Here is a 12,396-nt window from a genome sequence, read left to right as displayed (position 1 = left end):
CATAAAAAGTTCAAAAGATTGGGTTGATCTAGAACCATACTTACTTGTGCCTTTGAGGCAACATTCTTGTGTTTGTGTTCTTGCTTTGTTTTCTTGTCAAAGAAACATCATAAATCCAAATTAGAAGAAGTATTATCCAACACCAACATTTTCAAAAACACAAAAGATCAAAAACAAAGAGCAACAACAAAAAGTGTCAAACTATATGACCATTCTTCATATCTTGAGAAAGCGGAATCTTCATCAACACATCAACTTGAAGAAAAGACCATTGAGCTCAAAGGCTCTTATCAAAAGGAGGAAATTCTTCTATCTTAATAGACAAATATGTGTCTCTCATAGAACCTTCCTACATTGCATGCGTCTCTATCTTCAAGGGAAATCAAACGAATTTGATCAAGAGTCATTAAACCGTAGAGCTTTCATGCAATATCGAGCTTTGAGTTATCACAAAAAAAAAGAAGGTAAAATCAATCCTGACTTCTTTCCAAACATTTGCATCACATATAACGTAGCTCGAGAAGAACCACCAACTCTCGAAAGAGAAGAAGAAGAATAATTTGTCCCATATGTGACACGAAGCTTTTATTGAAGTTCACATTTCATCCATTATCATATTCATATCTCATCAATCCATTCCAACTCTCGAAACATCAAGAGGTTATTTAGTCCTAAGTTCTATTTCAATATTGCTTGAATCAAACACAAAAACATCACTTTTAGAGTGTCTCTACATCTAGGATAAACTCATCCTAAGAGGCATTTCTGTATAGGTTAAAAGGTAGTCTATGAGTGAATCCTTTCAATACTAGGTAGTTGAGTCTATAATACATCTTAGACCTCTCTAAACCTTATCACATAAAACTTTGTCAATCCAACACAACAAGCAAATTCAAAAAAGAACTTTGGTAACATCTACCTTTAGTGCTAGGGATCTATATGCAAAGCACTTCACCAAACATAAATCTTTCATTTCATCAACAACTCATCATCATTTTCACCCAACTTCAAAAAAAACTTGTAAACAAAATGGGTCATACTAGGTCCAGGTCTAGACAACAAGAAATTGAAGAGGAAGAGGAGGAAAATATCAATGAATTCCAAGAAGCCCTTGGAGGAAACATAAATAATGACAATCCAAGTACTCCTACTCCTACAGCAATAGAAAGGGCACAACACAACCCTCTCTTTAATATAATTTTTGATGAAATACTCAGGACCAATGTCGATGCTCACTTTTTAAGACTTTCTCAATAGGGGGCTAAACTACCCTCTGACTTTGATGTTGCACAACTAAGAAAAATATCAGAACACTAAAGTCATAATGAGGATGAAAGGGGTCAAGATCACATCAAATATAACCTTCATCAAGGTAATCCCCCAACTCCTCCTCCTTCAAATGAAATGGACTTGTTGCGGCAACAAGTTGAGAATCTTGCCCAACAACTTCATAGTGGTGTGAAAACCAATCAATTTTCCCTCAATGACATTTGTCCCTATCCTTTTGATAGGAATCTTCATATGCCACCTTTTCCACGAGGGTTTGAAACATCCAAGTTTGAAAATTATAGAGGAAAAGGAGATCCTCATGACCAAGTTAGAGAATTCCATTCAACTTGCCTCAAAAAGGCATATGAGGATACATACCTAATGCGACTTTTTCTCCAAAGCTTGGGAGGAACAACCACATCATGGTTTTCCCAATTACTAGGTGGCATTAGGACATTTGAAGAACTCATCCAGAAATTCCTAGCACATTACTCACACAACATTGAACGTGATATCACAATGGCTGATCTATGTAGCACTAAACAAAAACCAGGTGAGCTATTTCTAGTCTTTCTACAATGATGGTGTCAAATGTCTAGCAGACGTTCTCTTCAGTTACTTGAACAAGAACTAGTGGAAATATTTATTTCCAACTTAAATGATGAAATGGAATTTCACCTAGACGTAAAAGACACATACTCTTTCAATGACATGATCACCAAAGGCTTAAAATGTGAGTGGCCTCTCATCAAAAAAGGGCTTATCAAGATATATAATGAGCCAAAGGTTGGCCCTCACCCATGCTTCAATAGTGACAGGCCTAACTTCTAGAACAAAAACAAAAATGTCATCAATGACGGGGTTGTGGATGCAAGAACCATCAAAAGTGCACAACCTGTGGTCCACTTTGCAGGATAAAACCCCCCTCCTAAAACCAACATGGCCCCTCCCCCACCAAATAAAGGATGCAACACATCTCAAGATGAACTCAAACAACATCAACAAAATTTTAAAACAAAACAAACATACACTCCCTTAGGGGAACCCATCAAAACAATGTTACGTGAGTTGGTTTCTCAAAATCTAGTGACCTTGCCCAAAACATCAAATTATGAACCTCAAGTCAAACCTTCATGGTGGAGGGATACTGAACATTGTGATTTCCATCAAGGGAAAGGGCATAAGACAAGCAATTGTCATAGATTAAAAGATCTTATTGACCGAGGTGAAATCAAGATCGAAGGACATGACCCAAAAACAACAAAAAATGATCATCTTATGTTCAAAAATCCACTTCCATCACAAGATCAAAGGGGTCCTTCCACTCCAGGGAGAAACACAGATACCATCGATTATATGCAAGCCACATATAATTACATTGTGAATCACCTATATGATGCCAGTGAACAAATTGCAACTATTACCATAAAAAATCCCAGGTCCACTTGCAATGTTCTTACACATCACGACAAGATTACCATAAAAGAAGCTCCACAAGGCACCCCATCTATCTCAAAGTAGTATAACCTTATGGAATAGTTAGACAAAATGCCTGCACTAATATCTATCTTAGAGCTATTGCACCTATCTCCATCCCATAAAACAATCTTGGATCAAGCTCTCCAAGAGGTGTCAGTCCCTACAAACCTAAATACAGACTAGTTCCAAGCCATGGTTGGAAATCTAAGGTCATCACCTTGTCTCACTTTCTCTGAAAGTGACAACACATCCTTCCAGCAACCTCACAACACCTCACTCCATATTGAAGGGTTTATCAACCAACATAGGATCAAGCGAATCTTATTCGATAATGGAGCAAGCCTGAATATTTGTACACTAGAATTAGTCACAACTTTGGGATATACAATTGAATCAATGGATCCCCACAAGAAGATCACAATCAAAGCCTATGATGATGCAAAGCATTCCTCCAAAGGAGCTATTGTGCTACCAATCTGAGTAGGTCATGTGGTGAAACACATCATCTATCAAGTTCTGGACCTTCCTCTACCATATAATTTATTGTTAGGAAGACCTTGGATACACACCATGTAAGCTGTTCCATCCACCTACCATCAGTGTATCAAGTTACTGCATAATGGTGTAGAAATCACAATCCTGGGTGATGCAAACCCCTTTGCATATTGTCATAATATAAGTCATCAACCAGAGATTACCATTCCCAACAACAGAGAAGCCATCTCATCCACCTCATACATTAGTCCAACCTCTCTCTCCAGTTCAAACACCACTATACTCAAGCAAGAGAAGCTCAAGATGAAAATAACAAAGGAAGGTCCTAGGGAGTACAATTTGAGTCAACTCTTTTGTGTTGGAAAAATGCCTACTTCTCCTAGAACTCATGGTAAACCTCAATAGTTACTTCAAGCACCACTGGTCAAACCAGCATGTACTTTGACGTCTTTCATCCTAGGAAAGGGCCAAGAAAAAGAGACCAGAGATGAGGACTTAGCAAATTGGATCTATAAAGATCTTATCACCATGAAAATCACACAAGCTAAGCTTCCCATAGATCAATATGGAAAAGGCCTTCTCATTATGCAAAGAATGGATTACGATGGTCAGAGTGCTTTGGGACCTTGCAAGCAAGGATGACATGAGCCACTACAACTAGAGTTGAAGCCTAAAGATAACACAAGATTAGGCTTTTAAAAGGATATCCTTCCTAAACTCAGATTCAAAGGGAAACACTGCAATCCTCTATATCGACCTATCACAACCATAAAGAGGTCACCTTTGATTATATTAGCAGCACCGCACACCATAGCAGCTGCACCATTGAGGCTAAAAATCCCAGCAAAACCCTCCATAGCACTAAAAAACCCACCAATCAAACCAATAACTCCATCAACAATAGCAACCGCATCAACAACACCATTAGCAGTATCAGAACCCCAACAATATCAACAACATTAGCAATTCCAGCAAAAGCAACAGATTCAACAATGCCGATACTCCCCATATTGGATTATTTGGTCCCAATAATCCTTCCTACAACACCGATCATTTCATCTACAAAGTAAAATCAACCGATCACACCTGCAGTGTTTAACTCAAAGGACATCCCAATATGGTATAGTAATCAGATACTAGAAAGTGACTCAAAGATTGACTCACATGAGTGGGAATTTGATTCTGTCCAACTTAATACTTTAGATGAGGAAGATGCATCATTACCTCCACCTCACAAAGACATCCCTATTTATAGAGAAGCACAGTAAAGATCTCTTGGGTTCCTAAGCTGGAAACTTCTTCCATAGACCCTACGTCACATCCTATGCTTGATTATGGGGAGAGTACCATCAATAACCTTCACCACAATGTCTTAACCCTCACTGACACATCTAACAAACTTAACCTAATCGATGAGGTAATGCCCATTATCCATCCTAAACTCATCGAATGGAACCAACCTAATCCCTCATGTCTTGACCATTTCCAAAATGATGAGGTGATCATTAACTTTTTGGAAATATAGGATAACATACCAAGTAGGGATCACAAAGCTGGATTTGCCATTAAACTTAATAGCGCAACATACTTTGGGGCAGATGCCAAACCTTTCAACTATAGAAATATAACAATTAAACATGGATCTTCTAGTGAAAACCATAATGTGGCATTGTTTGATCCCACAAAAGTAAAAAGAAAGAGCATATCCAATGGTGAAAACCTCTTTGAGGCATCGAAGGATGAAAGGTTTGACATTCTCCCTTCTAGTACATAGCGGGAATGATCAACAATTCTCATCGAGGAAACACAAGAATACAATGTGGGGACTCCCAAAACTCTTCACCACATACATCTAGCATCTCTTTTAACTCTAGAGGAACAACCTAAGTTTGTCAAATTCTTCCAGAAGTGTTAGATCAACTTTGCATGGTCATATGTAGACATGCCTAGTCTTGATCCAGATTTAGTCATGCATCACCTCACTGTAGTAGAAGGAGCCAAGCCTTTCAAGTAGAAGCTTTGCAAGATGCATCCTCAGATTGCAGTACTCGTCAAAGTGGAACTTAAGAAACTTCTAGATGTTGGCTTCATTAGACCAATTGATTATGAAGATTGGATATCCAATATTGTGCCTATCGGCAAACCAAATAGGGGCATCTGTATTTGTACTTACTTTAGAGATCTGAACAAGGCATGTCCTAAAGATGACTTCCCCCTACCAAACATTGACATAATAGTAGACCTAATAGCAAGACATGCCATGCTTTCTCTCGTGGATGGCTTTTCAGGGTACAATCAGATAAAGATTGCACCAAAAGATCAACATAAGACAGCCTTCACATGTCTGTGGGGAACATACTACTGGAATATAATGCCTTTTTGTCTAAAGAATGTAGGAGTGACCTATCAAAGAGCAATGACCACCATCTTTCATGACATGATGCATACCATAATGGAAGATTATGTTGATGACTTACTAGCAAAATCAATAACAAGAGAAGGTCATCTTGAAATATTAGAGAAAATCTTTGATAGACTGGAACAATATCATATTCGACTCAACCCAAAGAAATGTGTCTTTGGAGTAACCTCAGGGAAGCTTCTAGGATACATTGTCTCAAGAAAAGGCATTGAGGTCTATCCAAAAAAATTCAAAGCAATCATGGACATGCCACCTCCAAGGAACATTAGTCAGCTAAGGACATTACAAGGGCGACTTCAATCCATCCAAAGATTCATTGCACAACTGGTAGATAAGTGTCACCCATTTACACACCTATTATAGAAAAACATCTTCTTTCAATGGGATATCAGATGCCAGCAAGCATTCCATATGCTTAAAGACTATCTCATGAATACACCATTGTTGATCCCACTAGATCTGAGTAAGCCTCTGCTACTCTATATATCAGCAACAAATACAACTTTGGGTGTACTCTTGGCACAACACAATGCAGAAGATAAAGAATGTGTTGTTTACTACATCTCTTGCACACCGGTTGGCTATGAACTCAATTACACACCTATTGAGAAGGCTTGCCTAGGAGTAATCTTGGTAGCTACTAAACTAGTGCACTATCTATTGACACATAAAGTATAGCTCATTGCAAAGATTGATCCACTAAAGTACTTACTCAGCAAAGTAGCATTGACAGGCCATTTGGCCAAATGGGTGATGATTCTAAGTGAATTTGACATTGAGTATGTGGACCATATGGCTATCAAGGGTCAAGTTATTGCAGAGCAATTGGCCGATGCTCCCCTCATAAGAAAACATCCTCTCATTTCCAATTTTCCAGATGAAGAGATATTTATGATCACAGTAGCACAACTATGGAAACTATACTTTGATGGTTCATACACTAGGCATGGCTCGAGGGAAAGCATTATGTTTATCACACCTCAAGGTGATAGTATCCTTAAGTCTTACAGAATCACATTTCCATCCACGAACAACATAGCTAAGTATGAGGCCTTGATCATAGGACTTTGACTAGCTAAGTATATGGCGACTCCCAACTGGTCATCCGACAAGTAACAGATGAATATCAGATAAAGAATGATAAACTCATACTATACAAATAAATGGTGGACAAATTAAAGGTATCATTTACTACTATCACCTTTGAACAGATATCCAGGGACCAGAACCGAGCTGTTGATGCTATGGCTACCATTGCATCTCTCCTAAATCTTCCACATAATTCAACATGCTATGAGTTCTTGGTAGAATAGCTTTGGATTACCACTTATGATATCCCTGAATATGAAATGATATGTCACCTTGTTGGTTTCAAATCCCCATGGTATGGTGAGTTCTACACCTACCTTCATGATCACACACTTCCTCCTAACCAGTCAAATAATTAACGTAAAACTTTCATTCGCCAAATCGCTGGATATACCATTATTGTTGAAATCTTATATCAATGCAGTCTTGATGGTACTCTCCTTCGATGTCTAGAACAAGATGAGATAACAAATGCCTTGGAAGAGGTACATGAAGGAACTTGTGGAACTCATGTAAGCAATCCATCCCTAGCCAAGAAACTCATGCGCACTAGATACTATTTGCCATCCATGGAAAAAGACTCCTACTACTTTGTCAAAAAGTGCAAGAAATGCCAAGTTCATGGAGACCTAATACATGCACTAGCACAAGAATTGCAACCAATCACAACACCATAGCCTTTTTGTCATTGGGGACTTGACCTTGTGGGTAAAATACATCCATCTTCATCCAACAACCACAAATTCATCAATACTGCCACCAAATACTTCACAAAGTGGATTGAAGTTGTTCCACTTACCCAAGTCACCGACAAGCAGATCACCTCATTCATTATAAATTACATCATCTGCTAGTATGGTGTACCCATGTCTATCATCATAGATGATGGACTCCCATTCAAAAATTAGGATGTCTATGAGCTCTATGAGAAGTTTCATATCCAACACCACGCTTCTACTCCTTATTCAAAATGCCCTCAGTGAGAATAAAGTTGTCGCCCTAACGAAGTAGCCTAATTTAGACTACCCTAGTGAGAATTCTGACGCTTAGCCCTCTCTTTACTCGACATTATAGTTTCAAAATGTTGCCTATAGTTCCCACATGAACACCCGTGTTGGCAAATTTCATAGATTCTATACGTAACATGCCATTTACTCGGTTCATCGGGAACTATAACTACCATGTTATCAACCGATCGCCATAGAATTGTAGGGCCACCCGAGCTCCCAACCCTAACTTCCGGTAGGGGGTTCAGGATGGTAGAGGAGATCTCCCCGGACCAGCAGCTATAAATAATAGCTCTGATTGAACCACCGAGCTTGTTCCCGTAGGGGGCGGTAACCTGATCGGGTATGGTAGTTTTCACCAGCGGGCAAAATACCAGGGCTGTAATTTGCGATAATAAAGGTAATAGGAGAAACCCCTTGTTAAACCGGGTTTGCGGGTCATGTATTTACTTCTCTGGTAAAAGCTCTCAATTTTTGCAAGGGAGCCCAAGCACACAGGCAAAGCACATAGTCACCCACAAGGAAATGGTCAAGCTGAAGCATCAAACAAAAACATATTAAGAATCCTCAAGAAAATAGTCAATGATGTCAGTCATGATTGGCATGTTCAATTGAATCCAGGACTATGGGCATATCAAACTAGCATTTGAACCCCTATAGGCGCAACTCCCTACTCACTAGTCTATGGAACATAAACCATCCTTCCTATTGAGGTTGAGATACCATCTCTATGGGTTTTCTTGCATAAGATCATAGATGATGAAGCATATAGAGTATAATATCTGCAATATTTAGAGCTACTTGATGAGAAATGACAAGCTACATACAATCACCTCAAGGCCTATCAACAGCGCATGAGCAGAAGCTATAATCATTGAGTTAGACCTCATACATTTGAGGTAGGTGATCTTGTTCTTCAAGAGAATCCTCATCATCAACCAAACAGAGAACATCAGGGAAAGTTTGAATCAAATTGGTTGGGTCCATATGTTATCACTATTGTATTTGGGTCTAGGGCATATCAATTGGCTACATCCGAGGAGAACTACTAGTAGATCCGATCAACAACATGCACCTCAAATAGTTTTATACCTAAGCTACATAGAGCATCAAGCTCCCATACATACCAGAAAATCACCAAAAACATTTAGATAAATGTCCTGAAGAAAATACAAAAACATCAAAAATAGTACAAAAAAATCCTGCATCCAAACGGTGAACAACCACTCCGATGGCACCTTGGGTAAGTGCGATGGTGAAAACCTGGCAAATAGGTGCCACTCATAAAGGCTATGGCTCCATTGTCTTTCAGACTTGTTGTGATCACACTCATTTCATCCATTCATCCATCTATCCACACCATGGCTTGTTATTGATCTGCAATCAAGGATAGTCCTTCATGTCTCTTGCATCCCACTTTTCCATAGTCATGTCTAAACTAGGAGAAATGCCCTTAACCTATTTGAAGGAAGTGGATTCTACATTACTTGTGATTCATTGAGTTCTTCATTCAAAACTGTCTCTCAAAATACCAAAAACATTGGAAAACTATCTCACAAAATCCAAAAACATGATAAAACATCCAAAACCAAACAAAAAAATGGCAACACCTTGTACATACATTTAAAAAAAAAAAAAGAAGATACCAAGTAAACTTTCTGAAATACTCAAACAATGACCACTTATCTGATCAACCAAACAATCAACAATTGACACACAAACTGTCTTAGCAAGGATGCATCCTTCCTTACCAAAACAAAGACAAGATCACATTTTCTTTGACAAGAAAATTATGTTTAAGCTATCAAGTACTTGGTTTGATTTGTGGGTTATTTATTCATTTATATTAGGTTCCTATGATACTCTGGGATATCCACAAGTGATTAGAGTGGCTGGGATGGTTCCTAAGCATTGTTTGCATGTCTTCTGTGAATAATTCCAATGAAGTAATGGGGCATGTACTAATGGTTTCTACGTGGGAAGTTCATTAAGCTACGTGATCTTATGCAAAATATAGTCATGGATCACTATGGCTTGCTGGCTACAGTGTATACCTTGACCATATAAGCATGAACCATTATCGAGGGTACATATCCTGTATTCTTTATTCTTTATTTATGTTGTTTTTTTGCAGGTACGATGCTCCATCCTTGGTTCCCACTACCTCATCCAAGTTCTATATTATCATGCTCAATGATGAAAATAAAAGCACTATGGATCGTCATTCTATCTCATCTGTTTATATTGCATTCCATTGCATATTGCCCATCCATTTGCTCATTCATTATTCATATGCATGGTTTTGTATGCAAGTATGAACAAAGTTAATAGGAGCAGTTATGTGAAAATTGAGTTGGTCTTGGATACAATCACGATGGAGTTCTCTGATACATCATTAGGGCATCATGCAAAAGTTTCAAACAATCTTTCATTCATCTATCATAAATCACATCATTGCATTACATTTAGTTGCATTTACATAAGCCTAAGTTCATTATCATTTACTTGCATGTAGTTTTATTAAAACCTTGAAGTCTTCACTAGAGTTCATTTAATATCATTTAGTTACATTTTATACATATAGTTCATTATCATTTACTTACATTAGTATCATTATATCATTTCATCATTACATAATCATGACATTTAGATTCATTTATCATAATAAAATTATCTTTGTTTGCATATACTACCATGATTAACCATTACAAATGCATTTAGTACCATTTAGGACTCATTGCAATACATGCAGTATCATTTTAATTGCATTAAGGTGCAGTTATTCGTTACCCATGAGTTGCATTATCATTTCACTTCATCATATTTTCCGACATCTAGAATCATAACAAAACCATTTGTTTCCACATAGGTTCATACATTATACATATGCATTCATTTAGAAATCATCATTTAAACATTTATACTTTACATTTGTTTATCCATATCACACTCATCTAACAACCATCTAGATGCATTTATATAAATAAATCATTCATTTAGCACATTATACCATAAAATCACTGCATATCATTATCTCATTATCTCATCAACATAAAGTACAAAATACTATCTATATCATCATTTAGCATCATTTCATTATGCATACATCATAATCATGGCATTTACACACATAAGGCATGAGATCAACAAATCATGCATATCAACTTGCATCTACATGTTAGGATCCCATTCATACAAACATACATATAGACATCATGTAGGAATAAATCATCATGAAACATGCATAATCATAAAATCATCATATAGTAAGTACAAGCATCCATCTAAGCATAAATGATAAGATCATCATCCTACATAAGCATTCATACATATCATCAAAATGCATAACAACACAAAAATATGGGATCTCCTCATATATCATCTCATATCGACAAAAACATACATGTATCAGAGTACAATGAAGTCCAAAATATCGGCTACCAAGAGCCATCCAAGACATAGTCCAAAATGACAATGTAAAAGCATACAAAATGCTCTCTTAGATGCCACTCTAACTAGATGCTACACCACCATCACCACCTACTCCCCCACTAACCCCTACACCACTTGATCTATCTCTCTATGGAGGACCCATCACACCACCATTGCTCTGCATCCTCTTAGACTGCTCTGATCTCGCCCGCCACATCCATGAATAGCTTAGTGCTCACTGAGTAGCTAGCACCACCTGCTCATTTAACCCGTGCCAATACTCTATCTCAGCCTATGATCACTGAAACTCCCTCATCACCTCCCTAGTAGGATGTTATGCTCCTAATCCAACCCAAACTCTCTCATGTAGCTTTTCTAATCTCTCCATTGCATCATCCCTCTCCCATAGCACTACAGTTAGCTCTGACTCTCATGCAAATAGCTGCACATCTCTAGCTTCTACCTCTGCCTCCATATCCCCAAGCTGAGTCCACAAAAATAGTACCATATGATCCCATAGATCTCCTCCCCTTGTTGCTCCCTCCCTTGTATCCATAGGTGCCTCTCTAGTGGCTCCCTCTCCAGTGGCTCCCTCCCCTATATCCATAGGTTTATGTCCCTCACCTGCATCCCTGCCACATAATCTCATACCTCCCTACATCAAAGGTCTCTGAGATAGCCGCAAAGGCTTCCCACCTCTCCGTCTCCACTATAATCGTCCACCACACCCCCCCCTCCACCTCTGAATCCACCACCTCCTCCATCCCCACCTCCTCCATCCCATCTCCCTCATCCACCTACTACTCTATGACCTCCTCTCCTCCTCCATCTCTGTCCCCTATCCTCCTCAAAATCTGGAATCAACTCTGCTGGATCTGATATCCACAGAATCAGATGTGCCCCAATGTACTACATGTACTCCTCTAACACCCTAGTATCCTATAAGGTGTGAAACTCTATCAATGCCTGATCATAAGGTAGCATTGGCCCCCATAAGTACCTCTCTCATACCACCCAAACATACTCTCCAGAACCACTAGGCAATCCTTGCTACCGCCCAAACTATCTCAAAACTCTACTAGGAAGTTGTCTCTCCACATTGTAGGATGTCCTACCAATGAGGTATCATGTCATAAACACATATGGCAATGCCTCTGCATCATCCTCCCATAGCTCACACTCAATATATGGCTTCGAAATCAC

Source organism: Cryptomeria japonica, chromosome 7 (assembly GCF_030272615.1).
Source record: "Cryptomeria japonica chromosome 7, Sugi_1.0, whole genome shotgun sequence".
Classification (NCBI taxonomy): Eukaryota; Viridiplantae; Streptophyta; class Pinopsida; order Cupressales; family Cupressaceae; genus Cryptomeria; species Cryptomeria japonica.
This window is presented reverse-complemented; position numbering follows the sequence as displayed.